Consider the following 20194-nt stretch of genomic DNA (forward strand, 5'->3'; position numbering starts at 1 on the left):
AGGGTCTGCTGTGGGGGGAAAGTTCATTTCATCCATACAGCTTTACAGTTTAGGTGATACGGGCTAACCTGTGGGTAAATTGGGAAACTATTAAAATGTTGATCATTACATACAGCTGCACGGAGTTTAGGGCATGAAAATTCCGGTGGTCCATTGCACCCCTGAGAGAGAGAGAAAGAAAGAGAAAGACAGACATATAACCCAAATGGGTGGAGCCTTAGAGAAACAGAGAGAGAGAGACAGAGAGAGAGAAAGATGCAGCTGGAAAAGTTGGAGTCCTAGAAAAGGGATGTTGCTAGAAGGGGCGGAGCCCGTGGGAGGCGTCCTGTCATAAGGGGTGGGGCCTGCTCGAGGGAGACGCTGCTGGAAAGAGCATCGCATTTGAGAGAGAGGGGCAGTCCAGAGGGGCGGAGCCTGAAAGTGTGCGTGTGTGTGTGTGTGTGTGAGAGAGAAAGAGAGAGAGCAAGAGAGACGCTGCCCGTAGGATTGGAGCCGACCTGAGAAGGATCCTGGCTTGTAGTCGCTATCGGGGCTGATCAGAGCCGGTGACATGAATGTGCAGGCAGAGGACACGATAGAGAAAAGAACACTGGAGTGGTACGGAAGGAGCCATGGAAGATCAGAGCTGTGGCAAAAGTGTTGGTGGGCTGATGAGGAAGACTATGGCCTCCTGTGAACCTGGCACGAGGGCATGAAGGAGAGACACTGCATTTGACAAAGTATTAGGTTACCAGCACCAGTGGTGATAAAATGTCATAAAAGTACACATAATGAAGATCTGTCAGCATATTGTCATACAGGACAACCACCAAAGGACAGGATTAAAAGATACTCGACATCAAATACTCAAACCAGAAGCAGAACTGCAAATGCATATTCACAAATTTCCACTTTTTGTTCAGTGGCCAATGTGCTAAATCATGTTGTAGATAAGCAGTCCATGTGATTCATGATTAATGATGGCGACTACTCTGAAAAGATTGATGGTTGATGTATCCTTAAATTTGAGTCACCAAAAAAATCAAAGGGTCACTTAAAATATCTCAGCCTTGAAGACTCATGGCGGTACTGAAGCCTGCACCTACGCACACCTGAGCAAACTGTGAAGGGAAGACTGAAGGTTCAACTGAGAGCGAAGAAGAATTTTAGGCAATAAAAAAATATTTATTTTCTAGATAAGAAGTTGCATTGAGTGTATAATGTAAAAGTGTGACGATACATTTACTATAACATTTTAAACAAGAAAAATTCCTGAGGCGACTTTACAACTTGTTTAATTGTTTGCACAGCAGCGCCACCTGCTGGGAGGCTGTACGGCACAGCACGTTGAAAAGGTCAATGGACGGAACGCACGACAGCTCAGGGCTGGCGGTCTTTCCAGGGTCTTTTTCTCTCTCAGGCCATTGGACTAAACCCAGCTGGGAATACACGTGGCTTCCAACTCAAATACATGTTCTCTCTTTACTACACAACTAAACATTCAAGTCAGGGTCCTGGGGGGTCTCAATCTTGTCCAGGAAGCCGATCTCTTTACTACACTTTCTAAAAATGCCGCTGGCCCGCTGTTTCCCTGAATTAGACCAAGCCGACTGTGGAATGTCATATCATTATAAAGACCTTATGTAGAAAACGCCAGGAAGAATTCGTTTCCTAATGTGTCTTCCCGGTCCTTTTGATATGAATGCATTTATTTTCACCGTTGAAATGTTACACATTTTCCCGAGATCTTATTTTCAATAGTAGGAAATATTAGTTTAATGAATGTATGTGCTCATCCGACCATCAATCCATCCATCCCTTTTCTGAAGCAATTTTTCCCTGCCTTTGCCATACGACAGCAGATTTAATTTTCCCAGCGGCCCACAAGACAAACCAGGAGCCGACCCTGGACAAGGGGGGCTCAGCTGCAGCCTCGCCCGTCCATTTTGTCTTTTTTTTCTATTCTGATGTCGGTTTTGCGCAGCCCTAAACCCCCGCTTTCCTTCTAGCACGTCTGGCTGAGTAGAGGAAACCTTCAGCACCAAAGCCTAATCGCTAGTCAGAAAGTAAAGTCAGAAGGAAAACCGAAGGTTCAGATACCAGAAATGTGTGTGAGAAATTCACACTTCGTTCATTTGAGTTTCTTATCCAAATCAGGGATATGAATGAATTGTCGCGCCAGTATTTAAGGGGTCACACCGATGACGTAAGACGTGGCGCCGCCTGAATACGTGGCAAACACGAGGAGCGCACATGTTACACGATTTCTAACCAGAGGGGACGTCGGACTTGACGAGCGAACTTGCTGATCTTGTCATCCGAGGATCTCAGAATACACAACGTAATCACAGGGGAAGACGCAACTGCACAAGTTAGGATGACCTTCGAACACAGCTGATCAAGTGCAAACAGTGGCTGGCGGCACTAGGGTTGTTGTCACTCGTGTGGTAACCGAGGCCCGATTAAGACCCGCACAGGCACCAAATAGTTTGGAGTTCACTTACCAGGTACCAGGAACATTCATCTATCCATAGAAATATCAGTAAAAATGATTTTCATATTTAAAACAAAACGATTACTCCAGCATTTTATGAACTCAGCAGTTCCGCCTGGACTGACCATAAATTCAACATGGCTGTCTATGGGATGTGGAAGGAGAACAGAAGTGCAGTAAGAGGGATAGATAGATAGATAGATAGATAGATAGATAGATAGATAGATAGATAGATAGATAGATAGATAGATAGATAGATAGAAAGGCACTATATAAGAGATAGATAGATAGATAGATAGATAGATAGATAGATAGATAGATAGATAGATAGATAGATAGATAGATAGAAAAGGCACTATATAACAGATAGGTCGTTTGGTGACATGCTTCCAGTTAAAACATTTAACAGAGGCAGATGAAAATAACGGACTCCTAATTGTGAAACATGTTTTTATTTTTTTAACTAATTCTGTAACTTGACTTACACAAGTAACTCGTTAACAAAAAGAGCGTGAAGATGCCTTCTAGTAAGTCAGTGCCGTTCCCGTCCCGGCCTGTTACAGAGAGCAGTTCGCCCTCTGGTGGTTGTTTTTGGAACTGCAAAACACACGAATAGATTCACTTCAAGCGGGGGTGCTCGTGCATTAAAGGTTTTTGTTCCAACCAACTCCGTTTTTTAATTGGACCCCAAGCCTTATTAAACAACCTTTTATGTTGAAGTTTCCATGTTTTGAGGTCAATGTAGAAATTATATAACTGTTCAGTAATATTTAATTTGACTTTACCAATCATCTATGCATGTTGCTTGGGGATAATTGTGTGTTGTTTATGTTGGGTTTTAAGATTTTCATCACTATGACTAATTTCTTTCTGTTTTTCCAGGTTATTTGCTCCATTATTCCCTAATGAGCACCTTAGCGGGGCTGACGCTGAAGGAGTTGCAGTTTTGTCTACTCCTCTTTATTAAACATTCAGACAGGCAGTGTCGTGTAGCGGGTAGGGCTTTGGACTTCAAGCAGTAACACTTTGGATTCAACTCCTGCTACAGACACAGTGTGACCCTGAGCAAGTCACTTCACCTGCCTGCACTCCAATCGGAAAACAAAAATAAAGGGAACCAATTATAGCTAAAATGCTGTAAGCTGCTCTTGATAAAGGCATCAGGTAAATAAGTAAATGTAATGCACCTGGACACAATTAAGGGAAAAATAAAAATGAATAGGCAAACAATAAAAGAGAATTAAGCATTTAAAGCCTTTAGCAAAAACAATTTTTTAAAAAATATTTCTGCTGGGCTTTTTGTGAATACAGAATAAGAGAAGAGAAAATAAAAAAGCCAGCTAGCTAATTAAATGAGATCAGTGAGAAGGAAGGCGCTCAGATTGTGAGGGGAACGATAAGACCTGCAGCCACAGGGGGGCGCTAGCACTGAATTGGAGAAACACTGGTTTACTGAAAAAAAAAGAGTACAGATTGCAATGGTTTTTGATTTTTATATACAGTTATGAGGGGGTCTGGGTTTAGGGGGACCTTAAGCCTGGCTAAGCCCTCCAAAATATTATGTTGAGCCCCCCCCATACTGTTAGCTTTACTGTTACTTGTTGGATTTCTTTAATCACATCACAGCCCCATCTAGAATTTCAGATGCCCCCTTTACCCTTTTGGGCTGGTGTAGGACCTGCCACACAAGCAAATGCCCCCCCCCCCCCCCCCCCCCCGGTGTAGGACACTTCACTGTTGTTGCCCATAACTCTACAGCCAGAGTGTTGAACGTTGGGCTACACGGTGATTTAGTGAACTGAACGACTAAACTTTACAGTTCCATATAGCGCCTTTCCACCCTGAAGAGAACCCCAAGGCAGAGGACTATTCCATCATTAATGTCTCCATACGTCTGCAGCTGTATAAGTGAGAGGTCAGTTGTGTGTGGCCAAGATGCCAGCTGAGGTGGTTTGGGCATGTCGTAAGGATGCCCCCTAGGTGGCTCCCCCTGGGACTTCTCTGGGCACGCCCCACTGGGTGGAGACCCCATGACATACCCAGGACATGCTAGAGGGATTACATCTCTCAGCTGGCTTGGGAATTCCAAAGGAACAGCTGGAATCTGTAGCTGGGGACATGGAAGTCCGGGCTGACCTTCTTGGCCAGCCACCACCGCAACCCTCATAATGAGATGAACATTCATATAGTGCCTTTCCACACTGAACACCATTTAAGACATTCTACAGATAGGGTGGGCTCTTCCCAAGTCTGGGGGTCCTAGCAGACTCGCCCTGGTGACAAACAGAAGCAGGACTCTCCTGACATGGAGATGGACACCTCAGAAAGGTGAGTAGTCACAAGGCACTGGCACAAAACACTGAGATGTGCATGAAAAGCGCACTTGTTTTATCCAAAGAAACGTCTTTCAGAGCTCAGAAATCAAGAATGGCAGACGGGACTTTGTTTGTATCGGCAGCTGAGCAGGTCAAGCGCGGCCTAGGAGACAATAAAAGGAAAAAAAAAAACCGAAGCTCACAGATGGCAGCCAACTGCAGCACAAGATAAAGGAGCATTTGTAATGGAGCCGCCTGCATTCAGAACGCACCACTAATTACACTTTCATGGGATTCCCTGATGCCTGCGATTATCCCACTTGTGGTCCCAGGGGCTCGTCCGTCCCGGAGACCGCAGAGTTTACGCCTCGGAATATCCAGCACCTTCACAAAGTCTTCAGTCCCCGTCACCATTTTATTGAGGCCTTGTTGTTAAAATCATTTCAATTCATTGTTGGCCCTTGTCAAGCAACACTCAACACCCCAGAATGACAAAATGAAAACAGCCGTTTAAGAGAGTTTGTGAATTTATGAAAAATAAAAGACCCCATCGACCCAAGTATTGGCCCTCTTTGCTGGTAGTCTTGAGATTTGGGTCAGGTGTCTCCCATTCTGTGAATCACCACTGAGGTGTTTGTGGTCCTACCTGTGGTCAGTTCATTGACCGGACTGACTAGGAAAGGCACACAGCTGACCACAGAGGGTCCCACAGGTGAATGAAGGAAGGGTGGGCAGAGCAGAGCTTGGAGACAGGACTGGGCAGAGGTGCACACCTGGAGATGACTGCAGCTTTGGAGGTTCCCAAGAGGACAGCGGCCTCCATAATTCTTAAACAGAATTAGATGGGAACAACCGCAATGCTACCCAGAGATGGTCGCCTGGCCAAAGTGAGCAATCAGGAGAGAAGGGCCTTGGTAAGTGAGGTGACCAAAAACCCGATGGTCACTCCAGCTAAAGTCCAGAGAATCCGTATAGAGGTGGGACAAACTTCCAGAAGGACCACCACTACTTCCAACATTCCACTACTCTGGGCAATACAGTAGACGACACATGAATACTCGTTTGGAAATTTGCAAAAGAGACACCTGAAGGACTCTCAGACTGGGAGAAATAAGATTCCCTGGTCTGATGGAGCCAAGACTGAAGCGCCTGGCCTCAGTTCCAAACACCACATCTGGAAGGGGGACTGTGATATAGCAGGTCTTTCGCTGCTCATTTTGCTGCATGGCACCAGCGAGTCAGCAGATGGGCCTCGCCTCTGTAAGCTGTCTCATCACTCATCACTGGTGGTGGTCAGGCCCTGAAATAGCTGTGCCGTCGGCAGGTTTAATGGAGGAGTCATGTCAAGGGGCTACCCTGTGAAGTGCCCCTCAGGTTGTGAGATACTGAATTAGCAAACAGACTGGAAAGCCATCCCATCTGAAGAGCTCCCTTACAGCAGGAGAGCACAAGTTTGCCTGGTGTGATAAAAGGTTTAGCGGAATTGTAATTTGTGCCCCTGTAATGGGCCAACTTAAAGAAAAGCAAAATTGTTGATTCACTCAAATGAGAGAAACTAAGACGTCAGTCAAGATAAGGAGAGAGATGATGAATGTGTCAGGAAGATAAAACTACTCGGCTCGGGAGTGTCTTCTTCTGACTAGTGATAACTGACCAGGAGATCAGCCTTAGGCAAACGGCCACTTGTCTCTGACAGAGAGAGTATCTCCATGTGGCCAGTCGTGGTGCTTCTATAGAAGCAGCAGTCCTGAGGAAAATGCAGATAAGAAAGAGCCCAAGGGAGCTCCCCTTCTCGTGGGCCATCTACTAAAAATACACAATATCACCCAAAACTGCAAATCATTGAATTCAGGAGTTCCAGTCCCTACAATGGCCACATATGTATAAAATCGAGCACCTCGGCATGCAGACTGATGGCTTCTACAGACATTTGTGACAGAAAGGGTCGCTCTCAGGAGCTCAGTGAGTTCAAGCCTGGTACTGTGATAGGATGCCACCTGTGCAATAAGTCCATTGGTGAAATGTCCTTGATACTAAATATTCCACAGCCAACTGTTAGTGGTGTTATACCAAAGTGGAAGCGATTGGGAACAACAGCAACTCAACCACAAAGTGGTAGGCCACGCAAAATCACAGAGCGGGGTCAGCACATGCTGAGGTGTGCAGAAGTCGCCACCTTTCTGCAGAGTCAAATAGCTGCAGACCTCCAAAAACTCAAGAACAGTGTAGCGTAGAGAAAGACGTTCATGGAATGGGTTACCATGGCCGAGTAGCTGCAGTCAAGCCTTACATCACCAAGTGCAATGTAAAGCGTCAGATGCAGTGGTCTCTAGAGCAGTGCAGAAGTGTCCTTGGGAGTCTGGGTTTGGTGCGTGCCAGGAGAGCAGTACTTGCCTGACTGCATTGTGCCAAGTGTAAAGTGTGGTAGAGTGGGGATTATGGCTTGGCCCCTGTGAAATGAACAGCCTCGACACAACACAAAAAGGTTTGGGGCAGCCACCCATATATTGTCCCAGGCTGCAACAGAGCACTCATGTGCATGGTCTTGAGTCCTGAACTGAACTGAAGTGGTGAGAAAAAGATGGCGGCTTTATAAGCCGAAAGGCGGATGGGATGTCATTTGGCCGGAACCGGAAGTGCCATCAGAGTGGAAGTGATGTCGAATCAGGCAGGTTTTCCCGTATTTGGCCTGCAGAGATAACAGAGGTAGGTTTAGTGCACCACGCCACCCTCAGGCCTGGTGGGGAATTACCTCCATTTGGTCCACTCAGCTAACTCCTAGTTGCACTTGTGTGACACCCCTTAGTTCCAGTGAAAGGAACTCTTAATGCTTCAGCATACAAAGCCATTTTGGACAATTTCATACTCCCAACTTTGAGGGAACAGTTTGGGGATGGCAACATGACTGCGCTGGCACCAGTGCACAAAGCAGGGTCTATAAAGAAATAGAGGAGCGAGTTTGGTGTGGCTGCACAGAGCCCTGACCTCAACCCGACAGAACACCTTTGAGCGGAGATTGTGAGCCAGGCCTTCTTGTCCAGTGTCAGTGCCTGACCTCACCAATGCTCTCCTGGTCACACATTCCCATAAACACACTCCTACACCTTGTGGAAAGCCTTCCCAGAAGAGATGAAGCTGTTTGAGCTCCATATTAAAGCCTATGTATTAAGAATGGGACGTCATTAAAGTTCATGTGTGTGTAGAGGCAGGCATCCCAATACTTTTGGCAATAGAGTGTAGGTTGAGGCCTTTCTTAAATAAACTGCAGTCCATCTCGACCATTCTTCATTCCGCTTCCTCTGTTATAAGCAGTACTGGGAGCAAAGCAGCAACAAATTCTAGATTGGTGGCCATTCCATGGCATCATTTACTCACCATAAGTGCACCTGGGGTTGCAGGTCACTCGATGTAAATGGAAACATGTAACCCACACCCAGAGTGTGACTGAGTTGGGAAATGAAGCCAAGTCCCTTAGGCTGGGAGGTACCAGCACTAACCATTGTGCCACCATTCCTCCCTTCCATGTTGCAATTACAAACAGTTAATTATGGTCTCCTAAAGTGACCAAGTTCTCCCCCTTACAGGGTTCTTCACAGTGGCAAAACTTTAGGCCCACGATGACTTCATGGGTGTTGCTTTGCAAAACACTTTAATGCTTCTTGAGGGAGGGAAGTCCACAAATAATCATGTCATCACGTGGTGGTGCACTCTATGGTCAAAGGTTTGTAGTCACCTGACCATCACACCTATATAAGCTTTTTGGACATCCCATTCGATAGCCATGGGCATTATTATGGATTTGGTCCCCCTTTGTGTCTCTTAAAGCCCACACTCTTCTCTTTCTGTTTGTGGGAATTTAGTACGATCAGGTAGTGACGTCAGACCTTGCTCACATTCAGAGACCCAGTTCAGTACGGTTGTAGTCAGGGCTCTGTGCCGGCCACTTGAGTTCCTCCATGTCTTATTTTGCACAGGGGCACAATCATGCTGAGACAGAACAGATCCTGCCCTAAACGGTGGCCTCAAAGTTGGAGGCACTCAATTATCTAAAATGTCTTTAGAATTATCAGCATCCTTCATTGGAACTAAGGTGCCTAGCCCAAATGCCGCCATTATCCCATTTCCACCAAACGTCTCTGTATAGTTGTGGCCAAAAGTTTTGAGAATGACATAGATATTCATTTTCACGAAGTCTGATGCCTCAGTTTTTATGATGGCAACTTGTATATACTCCAGAATGTTCTGAAGAGCGATCAGATGAATTCTCAAGGTCCCTCTTTACCATGAAAATGAACTTCATCCCAAAAAACCACTGCATGTCAGCCCTGCCACCAAAGGACCTGCTGACTTAATTTCAGTGATCCTCTCATTCACACAGGTGAGAGTGTCAAAGGGGACAAGGCTGGAGGTCACCCTGTCACGCTGATTGAGTTACAATAGCGAGGTGAAGATGGCGTCAGGGCACCCAAGAAAGTCCAGCAAGCGCCAGGAGCGTCTCCTGAAGTTGATTCAGCTGCAGGCACCACCAGTGCAGAGCCTGCTCAGGAATGAATGGCAGCAAGTGGGTGTGAGTGAGGCGAAGACTTTTGGAGGATGGCCTGGTGGTTGTCAAGAAGGGTAGCAAAGAAGCCACCAGGGACAGACTGAGATTCTGGGATTGGACTGCTGGGGTCAAGTCATTTTCTCTGATGAATCCCCTTTCTGATTGTTTGGGGCATCAGGAGAAGAAAAGGTGAGTGGCACTGCCATCAGTCCTGTGTCAGGCCAACAGTAAAGCATCCAGAGACCATTCATGTCAGCCAAGGCAGTGGGCTCACTCACAATTTGGCCTAAGAACACAGGCATGAATAAAGAATGGGACCAAAACATCCTCTGAGAGCAACTTCTCCCAACCATCCAAGGACAGTTTGGTGACCAACATGATGGAGCACCGGGCCATAAGGCCAAAGTGAGAACTGAGTGGCTTGGGTACATTTGGAGTTCATGGTCAGGAAACTCCCCAGACCTTTAATTCCATTGAGAACTTGTGGTCAAGAGGCGGATGGACAAACAAAAACCCACCAATTCTGATTATGTAAGAATGGGCGGCGGCCATCAGTCAGGATTTGGACCAGAAGTTGATTGACAGACAGCCTGCCAGGGTGAATTGCAGAGGTCTTGAAAAAGAAAGAAGGGCCAACACTGCAAATATGGAGTCTGCGCATAAACGTCATGTCATTGTCAATAAAAGCCTTGTCTGAACTGCTTGTAATTCTGCTTCAGTACACCAAAGAAACATCAGACACAAAGTTCTAAAAACACTGAAGTGGCAAAATTTGTGAAAACCAACACTTGAGTCATTCTCAGAACTTTTGGCCACGACTGTAGTCACTAAGCAGTCTGGAGGGTAGCGTTCTTCTGGTATCCACCAAACCCAGATTTGCTCCTCAGACAAACAGATAATGACGTGTGATTCGTCAATTTAGAGAACCTGCTTCACCTGCTCCAGAGTTCAATGGCAGTGGGCTTTACACCACTCCAGCCAAAGTTCAGCAAAAACCCATTTCATGGAGCTCCTGATGCGCAGTTCTTGTGCTGACGTTGCTTCCTTAGGAAGTCCAATTCAGAACAGAAGTTGGCTTCATTCCTGCAGCCACAGGGGGTCCTCGGGACTGAGCTTTAGGACCACCGCTCTAAACACAAACATAAGGTTCACAGTGAGGCACCTGCCCTCCAGCAGAGTCCTGTCCACTCAGGCCCTTGGAATTTCACCTTACTGACCTAAGACATGATGACATGGACTGTGTCCCCTGGAGGCTCAGCTTTAGTCAGGCCTTCCTCTCCTTTGTTTCTTCATTTATTGACCTGAATATCTGCACTCAGTGTTCTGGCTGCACGCCAGGCTTGGCATGACCCGAAACCCACGCAGGACATTGACCCTTTAGTCATAAATGAGTGCAGGCAGATGAGGAGAAAAAGTGTCTCTGTTCTTCGTCATTTACAGCATTGTTCATTGTAAACCATGAATCCGAACAGCACTTGGCACAGGAAAGGCAGTGAAGGGGCTTCCAGTCGCACCATCTGATCAAAAGCAGGCAGCTCTGACTGGACAGGATCAGCTTCAGTTTTGTGTTTTTGTTTCACTGACAGGTGTGAGAAGACAGCCCGGACTCCGGCAATTCCAAAAACACACACACGTTTATTAAACAAAGTCCCAAAGTCCAAGTCCCGCACACACACGTTGCTCCAGCACCAAACACCCTTCAATTCAGGGCCTCTCAATGGTCCTCCTTGGGCCGTCTTTCCTCCTCACTCCCGATCGTTGCCTTCTACCACCCGACTCCGGCTCCTTGACTGTAGGAAGGCGGCCCCTTTTATATTCACCCGGATGTGCTCCAGGTGCTCCCTGACGTCCTTCCGGCGGAAGTGCCACATGAGCATCCGGAAGCACTCCAGGTGTCCCTGGAAGTTCCTCCACCAGTACTCCCAGGTGTGACAGAAGTGCAGACATCCTGGGCTCTATGAAGCTCGGGGTGCCCCCTGGTGGTGGCCACAGGCCCCAATGGGGTTGAGCCTACATGCTCCATTCCTGTGGTCCCCACTCTATCCAGGGCAGTTGCCCCCTCATGGCCCGAAGGATGTATAGTCCGCCTCCTGGTCCTTCCAGGCATCCTGGCTGGGTCTGACACCCAGCTGCCTGCCACAATGCTTATAAAAGTTCACACTAAGTTTATATCTACTTATGCCCATACATAACTTTTTATTTTCCATAGGCTCCCCCTTATATACCTTTGTGGGCGCAGTGTCTCAATCACACTCCGCAGAAGGCCGATGAAGCAATCGAGACAGACTGCACCGTCACTTGCAGGCGCGTCTCACCTCAATTACCTCACCAACCTCCCGAGCACGCACACCCATGGAGATCGAGCTGACCATTTATTTATTTATTTAAAAATTAGCCACCTTTTTCTGAGCCACAGACCCCACTATACCACAGGGATAAAATAGAATCTCCCATTAACTATGCATTAATATATAGGCAAGCATTTTAGCCATAACTAAGAAAATACATAACCTTACTAAACAACAAATGGCTCTTACAAACATTGTTTCAACGTTCAGTTGTTAACAGGGATGTGAGACCAGCTGTCATCCAGCACTGGATTTCGCAACATGACAAGGACCACAAACATACCAGTAAATCAACCAAGGAATGGCTGAAAAGAAAGAAAGAAAGAAAGAAAGAAGGAAAGAAAGAAAGAAAGAAAGAAAGAAAGAAAGAAAGAAAGAAAGAAAGAAAGAAAGAAAGAAAGAAAGAAAGAAATGGAGGGTTCTGGAATGGCCAAGTCAAAGCCTGGATCTGAATCCCACTGAGAAAAGACCCCCTGGACATCACACAGATGAAAGAATTCTGCATGGAGAAGTGGAGTTGATGTCAGAGACTGGGAAACACCAACTTGAGGGGGCAATGCCAGCTATCTGAGTCAAAGGTGGGCTTATTTCTTCTACAATTAGAAATGGCATATCTGTTCATGTTTTGTTAAATGAATTATCACAAAGACAAAAAATTCATTTGTTTTTTCAATTCCGTCACCTTTATCTAAAGATCAAGTCTTGTATAATAATAATGACTCCTCCTGCGTGGAGTTTGCATGTTCTCCCCATGTCTGCGTGGGTTTCCTCCCACAGTCCAAAGACATGCAGGATAGGTGCATTGGTGATCCTAAATTGTCCCGTGAGTGTGCGTGCCCTGCCCGGGGTTAGTTTCCTGCCTTGTGCCCTGTGTTGGCTGGGATTGGCTCCATACAGCAGACCCCCGTGACCCTGTAGTTAGGATGTAGCATGATGGATGGATAAAAATATTAATAAAACATTTTATTTATATAGCACCTTTCCCATGCTCAAAGCGCATCCACATGCAGTTATGTTAAAGAAGAAAAAAACATTTCATGAGGTGTACTTACATTTTCACGTATTTGTCTACAAAAGGTGAAAGAGCAGACCCCTGTGAGGACCCTGTAGATAAGAACAACCATGTCAGACAGACCGCCATCGACTTACATGTTTATTTATATTTGATACACACTTCATTTACTGCACCACAAATAAAATATCTTAGCAGCAGCAGCAGCGGCATACACAATAGGAGACCATGCGCCTGGTGGGCTGTAACACTGCATGGAGCAACAAGACTTCTAAATCACTCCGTCCTGAAAGTGCTCAATGCAGTCTTTTAGTTCTTTATGCCACTTGCAGTAGATCGGCCGCACACATTTGCACTGCTGGTATATTACATCAGTGACGTCTTTATCTGTCCCCTCATTGTGTAAAGAAGGGCTCTGTTTTAATTTAGCGTATTGTATTCTTTTGATGAAGTTTCATAACACAGAACAGATGCCTGATTATCCTGAGTGGTGTTTCATGCTCAATCTTAAGCAAACAGTTACCTGATAAATGAAGCTGGTGCTCATTAAGTAACCACAATGATATCTTCTTCCTTTTGTGCTCGCATGGCATGTCACACATAGAATATGATCTGAATGATCCTTCTTATGTGTGTCCTGAAAAATACAGTAAAATAACGCATGAAATTAAGGAGGCATACGGCATGACGGCTTAATGAGGGGTTTTGGTATTAGTATGGCTATGGACTTAGTGAGCATAAGAGCCGTTCTTAGAAAGTGTTTGGATACAATGAAGGGTGCAAACTGCACAAAAAAGTAACAAAACAATAGGACAACCACAAAAGAGAGGTAAGTGTTTAAAGCAAAAGCAGAAATATTTTTAAATGTCTTATAAATGCAAAAATCATACTGCTGTGCTTTTCTAAAGGTAGAATAAGAGAAGGAAAAAAAGACCATCTAAATAAATGAGATCAATGATTATCACTAATTGTGAATTTGGAATAAAAACCTGCAGCCACAGAGGGTCCTCAGGGCCGAGTTTGGGAACCACTGGTATATACAATAAATACAATATTGTCACAAGCACACAAGCATAGAGGACGGGTAAAGGGCTATGTTAACGGTAATGCTCAACTGCTCCAGGGGTGTGCGCTTTACAAAGCACCTTGAGCATGGGAAAGGCGCTATATAAATAAAATGTATTATTATTACTGTTATTATTACTAATGCCTTCTCAAACTCTGCCTCTGCAGACCGGAAGATTGGCGGCTTTTGCACCGCTGATGTCACTTGTAGTCTCTGCAAACCTGGATCTGCCTCTTCCTGCCTTAAGTGAAAGAAATTTGGTAGCTGAATGCAGACTCCCGTCTGGAAAGACATAACTTATCTACATTTTATTTCTTTTTTTTTTTTTGAGACTTTATTTACATGGGGTTTTCCTTTGGGTGCCCCAAAATGTTTCATTGACTTTGCTTCATTATTACAATGTACATATTTTTTTGTGCATGAGTAATTAGTATTACTGTAAACTGTTAGAGGAGACATGTAAGCAAACATTTTTCATGCTTCGTGCCCATGATGATCATCTTACTTCACACTACACTACTCTTCTTCCACCTTGCACTTTTTAACTTGCACTATGTTTTTATCACTGTTTAATTAGGGTTAGGGTTATTTTGAATTTCCCCTTGGGATTAATAAAGTATCTATCTATCTATCTATCTATCTATCTATCTATCTATCTATCTATCTATCTATCTATCTATCTATCTATCTAATTAATATTTTTTTATCAGTATATAGGCTATGCTACGGAAGCTGAGAGAGGACATGCAATATCGTTATTTTTTTAAATTGTTTCCTCAAGATAACGGACTCATTTTATCGAGAACTCGATAAAACCAAAGATCTTGATTTCTCGAAATTATGAAATAATTGTATCTAACGTTTAATGTTTAGCGTATTGAAGCCACGTCCTGTTTGAAATGGCAGAAGAGCAGAACTATATTGATCAGCGCGTCACATTTTTGTTCAGGCTGAAATATGTTTATGCCTTAGTTTAGAAAATAATAACGTGAGTGTCCGTCATTTAAGAAGACGGTTAGCAAAGCTTCAGCTGTATAGGCGCCAAAATCTAAGTGAGATCTCATGCCAGGAGCAAAGGTTAAGTTTTGTTTTCTCAAGATCGCGATAAAATCATTCCGTTATCTCAAGAAAACAAATTTTCATTTTCTCATCATCTTGATAAAATCATTCTGTCATCTCGAGGAGTCAATTTAAAAAAATAACAATATTGCACGTCCTCTCTCGGCTTCCGTACTATGCCGCTGCTGGAGTATGTGAATTTCCCCTTGAGGATTAATAAAGTATCTATCTATCTATCTATCTATCTATCTATCTATCTATCTATCTATCTATCTATCTATCTATCTATCTTAGAAGCTGTCATTTTGAAGTGCCATGCTCACTTCTTTTATACTTCCCATCTTTGAATGCGACTCTTCACGGGCCTCCTACACATTTATTCCTCATGCGTCTGACACTCGCCACTTTTCCTTTTGATTGCATCACCAGAGCCAAGCTGACCAATCACACCAAAGCCAAGCTGACCAATCATACCAAAGCCAAACAGACCAATCACATCAGAGCCAAGCTGACCAATCAAACCAAAGCCAAGCTGACCAATCATACCAAAGCCAAGCTGACCAATCATACTAAAGCCAAGCAGACCAATCACATTGCTCTAAAGGACCGGGCACACACACATACCTTAGTGTTTATACGTTTACCTCTCTTTCCTATTAATACAATTGGCCTCTATGAATGTCTGATAGCCATTATCGACCATCTCCTGTCTCCTAATACTGCTGCACTCCACATGCTCCTTCTCCTTGACCTTTGTGTAGCTTCAGATGCTGAAAATCATCACACATTTCATACCAATCTCTCTTTGCTTGGCATTTTTGGCACAGCCCTTATGATTCATATTGTTTTCTATTTACTTCCATTGCTCCCAACCTCTTCCTCTCTCTATTTTCACTATTAGACTCATATTTTTTCATGTATTTAAAAGCATAACAACAAACATTTCAGAAGCTCTTTTGTTTAGCCAGGCAGCCTGCAACACAAAGGTTGGCCTCACCAACATCATTAAACCTGACCCCAAACTTGATAAGCTAGCTATTTGGGAAAAGGAGCCAAGTCTTACATTTCTCTAAAAGGGAGTATGGAACTGTATGGGGGTGGGACAGTTCAGCTGAAGGGATGATGCCACATTCCCCCCTCCTCATAGCCACTTGGCCTGTATGTGCGTCTTCTGTCATTGAGCTCTGTCGTATAGCTCTCTTTCAGCTGGTGTCTTGTTTGGTTATTTTGATCTGTGAACCAGTTCTGTTCCTGTCTTTGCAGTTGGCCTTCAGCCCGTTCCAACCTACACATTCTGGAATTGTCTTTGTATTGCCTACTCACTGCCTTGTTCCTGAATACCTTTATCTGTTTTGCTGTAGCATGTTTTTAATACTGTACATTTCGTGATCATAGTTTTTAATGTTGCAGGAGTGAGAACTACAAGGTCAAGTCCATTCTGTACTTTGGCCACTTGTTGCTCTTCAGGGCCTGGATGACCTTCAGTCCTTACAGAAAGCCACAGTCCCAAGGTCAGGGAGGTGGGTCTGAGCTGCAAGGATTGTTAAAGTTGCAGTGATTTAGCAAATAAAGGGTGCAGTATGAAATAACCTACATTGTGACTTTATGAAATACAAATTTACTTTACACACATTTACCAATAAACATACTTGAAAGCTCTGTTTCACTTACCAGTTCAATGTAATATGAAAACATGACGAGAGTTTCTTCCATGGGAAGTTTATGAAAATTCCAAAGAAAAAAAAAACGGCTGCTTAAAACAATATTTACTGCAGTATTCCAGAGGCAACTGATACGTTCTGATAAATCCTGCAGTGCTAAAAATAAAGCAGGGCGACTGTGGACTGTACATACTGTACGCTTATTGTTCAAACCTCAAGGCTGTACTTTACTGACCTTTGGAGAGGATTAGCCACTTCAGTAGGTAACGTACATCTAAAGACGTGGTGTACATACTGAGCAGAAAAGAGTAATAAAAAGTTAAAATCTCACCACAATGTACTCAGCCTTTGTCTTTCTCACATTTCTGAACTCTATAAAACTAAAACTGAGTAAGATGACACTGGGGTGGCACTGTGGTTAACGCTGCTGGCTCACAGCTCAGTGGTTTGAGGCCTGACCCTGGCGCTGTCTGCCATGAAGTTGGCACATTAACCCTTTCAGTCCTGGATTTTCTGTTTTTATGGGAAAAATTATTTTGTGAGATATTCTACCTTTGGAGTGTCTAGAATGCTCAAAAATGAAAAAACAAAAAAAAAATTATCACTATTATTATACAATAGTTGCCAGATACTTCAATCTTCTTGAGGAAATAAAATTGGAAGTGGAGCTACTTACTATGAGGTGCACACAGTCTGGAAGCCTCCATTTTCACTTCCGTGTTTCCCGGACTGTATGCCAGTCTGCGCTAACAGTAGCACACGCCTGGTTCCAATGGCTGCAAACGTATCTGCGCTTTACAAAAATGGCTACATATTTATGTACTAGTAATAGGATGTCAGGGCCGAAAGGGTTAAATCGATGGCTGTCCATTTTTTTTAAGTACTTCTAACCCCCCACAAAAATCCCAAAGACTTCTGTCCGAGGGTAATAACTGACAACTGCACGTTTCCCATGTGTGACTAGATGTGTGTCAGTATTCCCTGAGGGTCTTGTCCAGGGTGATTTCCTACTGCCAGGATCGGCTGGGGCTCCCACCACCCTAAAGATAATTAAGTGGGCCTCAGGATGGATGGATGGATGGATTAAAAATACCCCATCTGGTGAAATGAAATGAGACACGCAGATGAAAAAGTTACATAGCCTGTAGTTGCAAACATCAGCTACTGTGGTCCACTGTATCATCTGTGCTGATCTTTCTCATACTTCAGTTTCTTTTCAGTGGAGTGGTAAATTAAATTTACTTTAATGGACATCTTTTGTAATATCCAGATATATATTGTCAAAAAGGGCGGCTGCTGCCTCGCAGTTAGGAGACTCAGGTTCGCTTCCCGGGTCCTCCCTGTGTGGAGTTTGCATGTTCTCCCTGCGTCTTCGTGGGTTTCCTCCCACAGTCCAAAGACATGCAGGTTAGGTACATTGGCGATCCTAAATTGTCCTTAGTGTGTGCTTGGTGTATGGGTGTGTGTGTGTGCCCTGTGGTGGGCTGGCACCCTGTCCAGGGTTTGTTTCCTGCCTTGCACCCTGTGGTTGGCTGGGATTGGCTCCAGTAGACCCCTGTTACCCTGTAGTTACGATATAGCAGGTTGGATAATGGATGGATTGGATATTGTCAAATATCTGAGCATGGGTTTTGGAGAAGGGAAACATTGGTGATGACTAAGGGCAAATCACAGCTGATAGCCATTTCTCTGTTTCCACTGTTAGAATGGAGAAGAAGTCAAGTCAAGGCCTACTGACATCACTTCTGCCCTGCCTCTGCAAGTTCTGCCCCTTCTGGTGCCAATCTTATACAGTGGATTGAGAAAGTATTCAGACTCCCTCACGTTCTGCACACTTTATTGTGAGGTTGCATTTAATTTCAAATCAATACATCTGTCATTTTTGCTCATCAATCGACACTCAATAACCTATAATGACCAAGTGAAAACATGTTTTCATTAAGGCTTGCAAATTTATTACAAATTAAAAACTAAAATCTTTCATTCCTTGAAGAATTCAGATCCTTAATTCTGTTCTTTATAGTAGCCATTTTGGTCAGCCTCAAGTTTTCTCAGGGAAGTCTCTGCAAGCATTCCACACCTGGATTTGAGGAGTTTATCCCTCTCTTCCTGGCAGATCCTCTCATGCTCTGTCAGATTGGATGCAAGTGTCTGTAAGCTGGCATCTTTAAGTCCCCCATGCATGTTCTATGGGATTAAAGTCTGGGCTTTGGCTGGGTCAATCAAGGACCCTCACCGACTTGTCCTGAAGCCACTCCAGTGTTGTCTTGGCTGTATGCATCAGGTCATTGTTATGCTGGAAATTGAACCGTCACTCCAGTCTGAGGTCACATGCCCTCTGGAGCAGGCTTAATTCAAGGACCTCTTTGTGTTTGGCTGCATTTATCCTTCCCTCAGTATTGACCACTCTCCCTCTCCCCATGCCATGATGCTGCCACCATCATGTTTCATCGTAAGGATGGTTTGTGGCAGGTAATGAGCAGTGCCTGGTCATCACCAGACATAATGCTTGGATTTCTGGCTAATGACTTCAATTTTTGCCTCTTTTGCTCATGTTCTCAGAGTCCTCCAAGCGGGCCGTCATATGCCTTTTACTCAAGAGTGGCTTCTGTCTAGCCACTCTTCCATAAAAGTATAATTGATGGAGGGCTTTCAAGATGGTTGACCTTCCAGCAGGATCACCCATCTCAACAAAGGACTGCTAAAGGTCTGTTAGAGTGAGTATCAGGTTTTCAGTCGTGTCCCTGACCAAGGCCCTTCTTGCCCAGTTACTTAGTTGGACAGGGTGGCCAACTCTAAGAAGAGTCCTGATGGTTCCAAACATCTTCCATTTCTCAATAATGGGGGCTACTATGCACATTGGACCATTCAAAACTTTAAAATGTTTTATTAACAACAATAATAATAATAATAATAATACATTACATTTATATAGAACTTTTCTAACCTACTCAAAACACTTTGCACAGACAGTAAGGAGCCACTTCAACCACCATCAATGTGTAGCATCCACCTGGATGATGTGGTGGCAGCCATTGTCAGTATGCTCACCACACATTAGCTGTTAGGTGCTGAAGGGGTGACAGAGATAGTTACCAGGTTAGAGATGGGTGATAATTAGGGGCCAGAATGACTAGGCCTTGGGTGGGCCTGGACATTAGGAAACACCCTACTCTTTTCTAAAGATCTCCAAGGGTCTTTATTATCACTGAGAGTCAGGACCTCAATTTTACTTCTCATCCTGAAGGACAGTGCCAATTTTTACCGCAGTGTCCCTGTCATTACACTTGGCATTGGGATCCACACACAAACCACAGGGTAAGTGCCTCCGGATGGCCTGACCAATACCTCTTCCAGCAGTAACCCAACCTTTTCCTAGATGGCTTCCCATCCAAGTACTGGCCAGACCCAAACATGCTTAGCTTGAGGTAGATAACCTGTTCTGAAGCAGAGGTGGTATACACTTGACACTAATCTATGCCTCCCCACAATTCAATCACAGAGGTCTACAGAGAGTTCCTTGGACTTCATGGTTTGGATTTTGTCCTGACATGCAGTGTGAATCGTGGGACCTTCTATGCACAGGTACACGTGTGCCTTTCTAGCCAATGTCTAATCAGTTCAGTTTGCCACAGATGGACTCCAGTAAAGTTACAGAAACATCTCAAGAAGAATTACAGCAAATAGAGACACCTGGGCACAATTTGGAGTGCCACA

At 44.4% G+C, this 20194-nt stretch overlaps 1 long non-coding RNA gene across 1 annotated transcript in view; it reads right to left on the bottom strand.

The window, feature by feature from the left end:
• LOC127525969 (uncharacterized) overlaps nt 1-20194 on the bottom strand; it is a 569224-nt gene that overhangs the window by 238569 nt on the left and 310461 nt on the right. The gene's annotated exons all lie outside the window — the stretch shown is intronic.

This window comes from Erpetoichthys calabaricus, chromosome 15, assembly GCF_900747795.2.
Source record: "Erpetoichthys calabaricus chromosome 15, fErpCal1.3, whole genome shotgun sequence".
In the NCBI taxonomy this organism is placed as follows: Eukaryota; Metazoa; Chordata; class Cladistia; order Polypteriformes; family Polypteridae; genus Erpetoichthys; species Erpetoichthys calabaricus.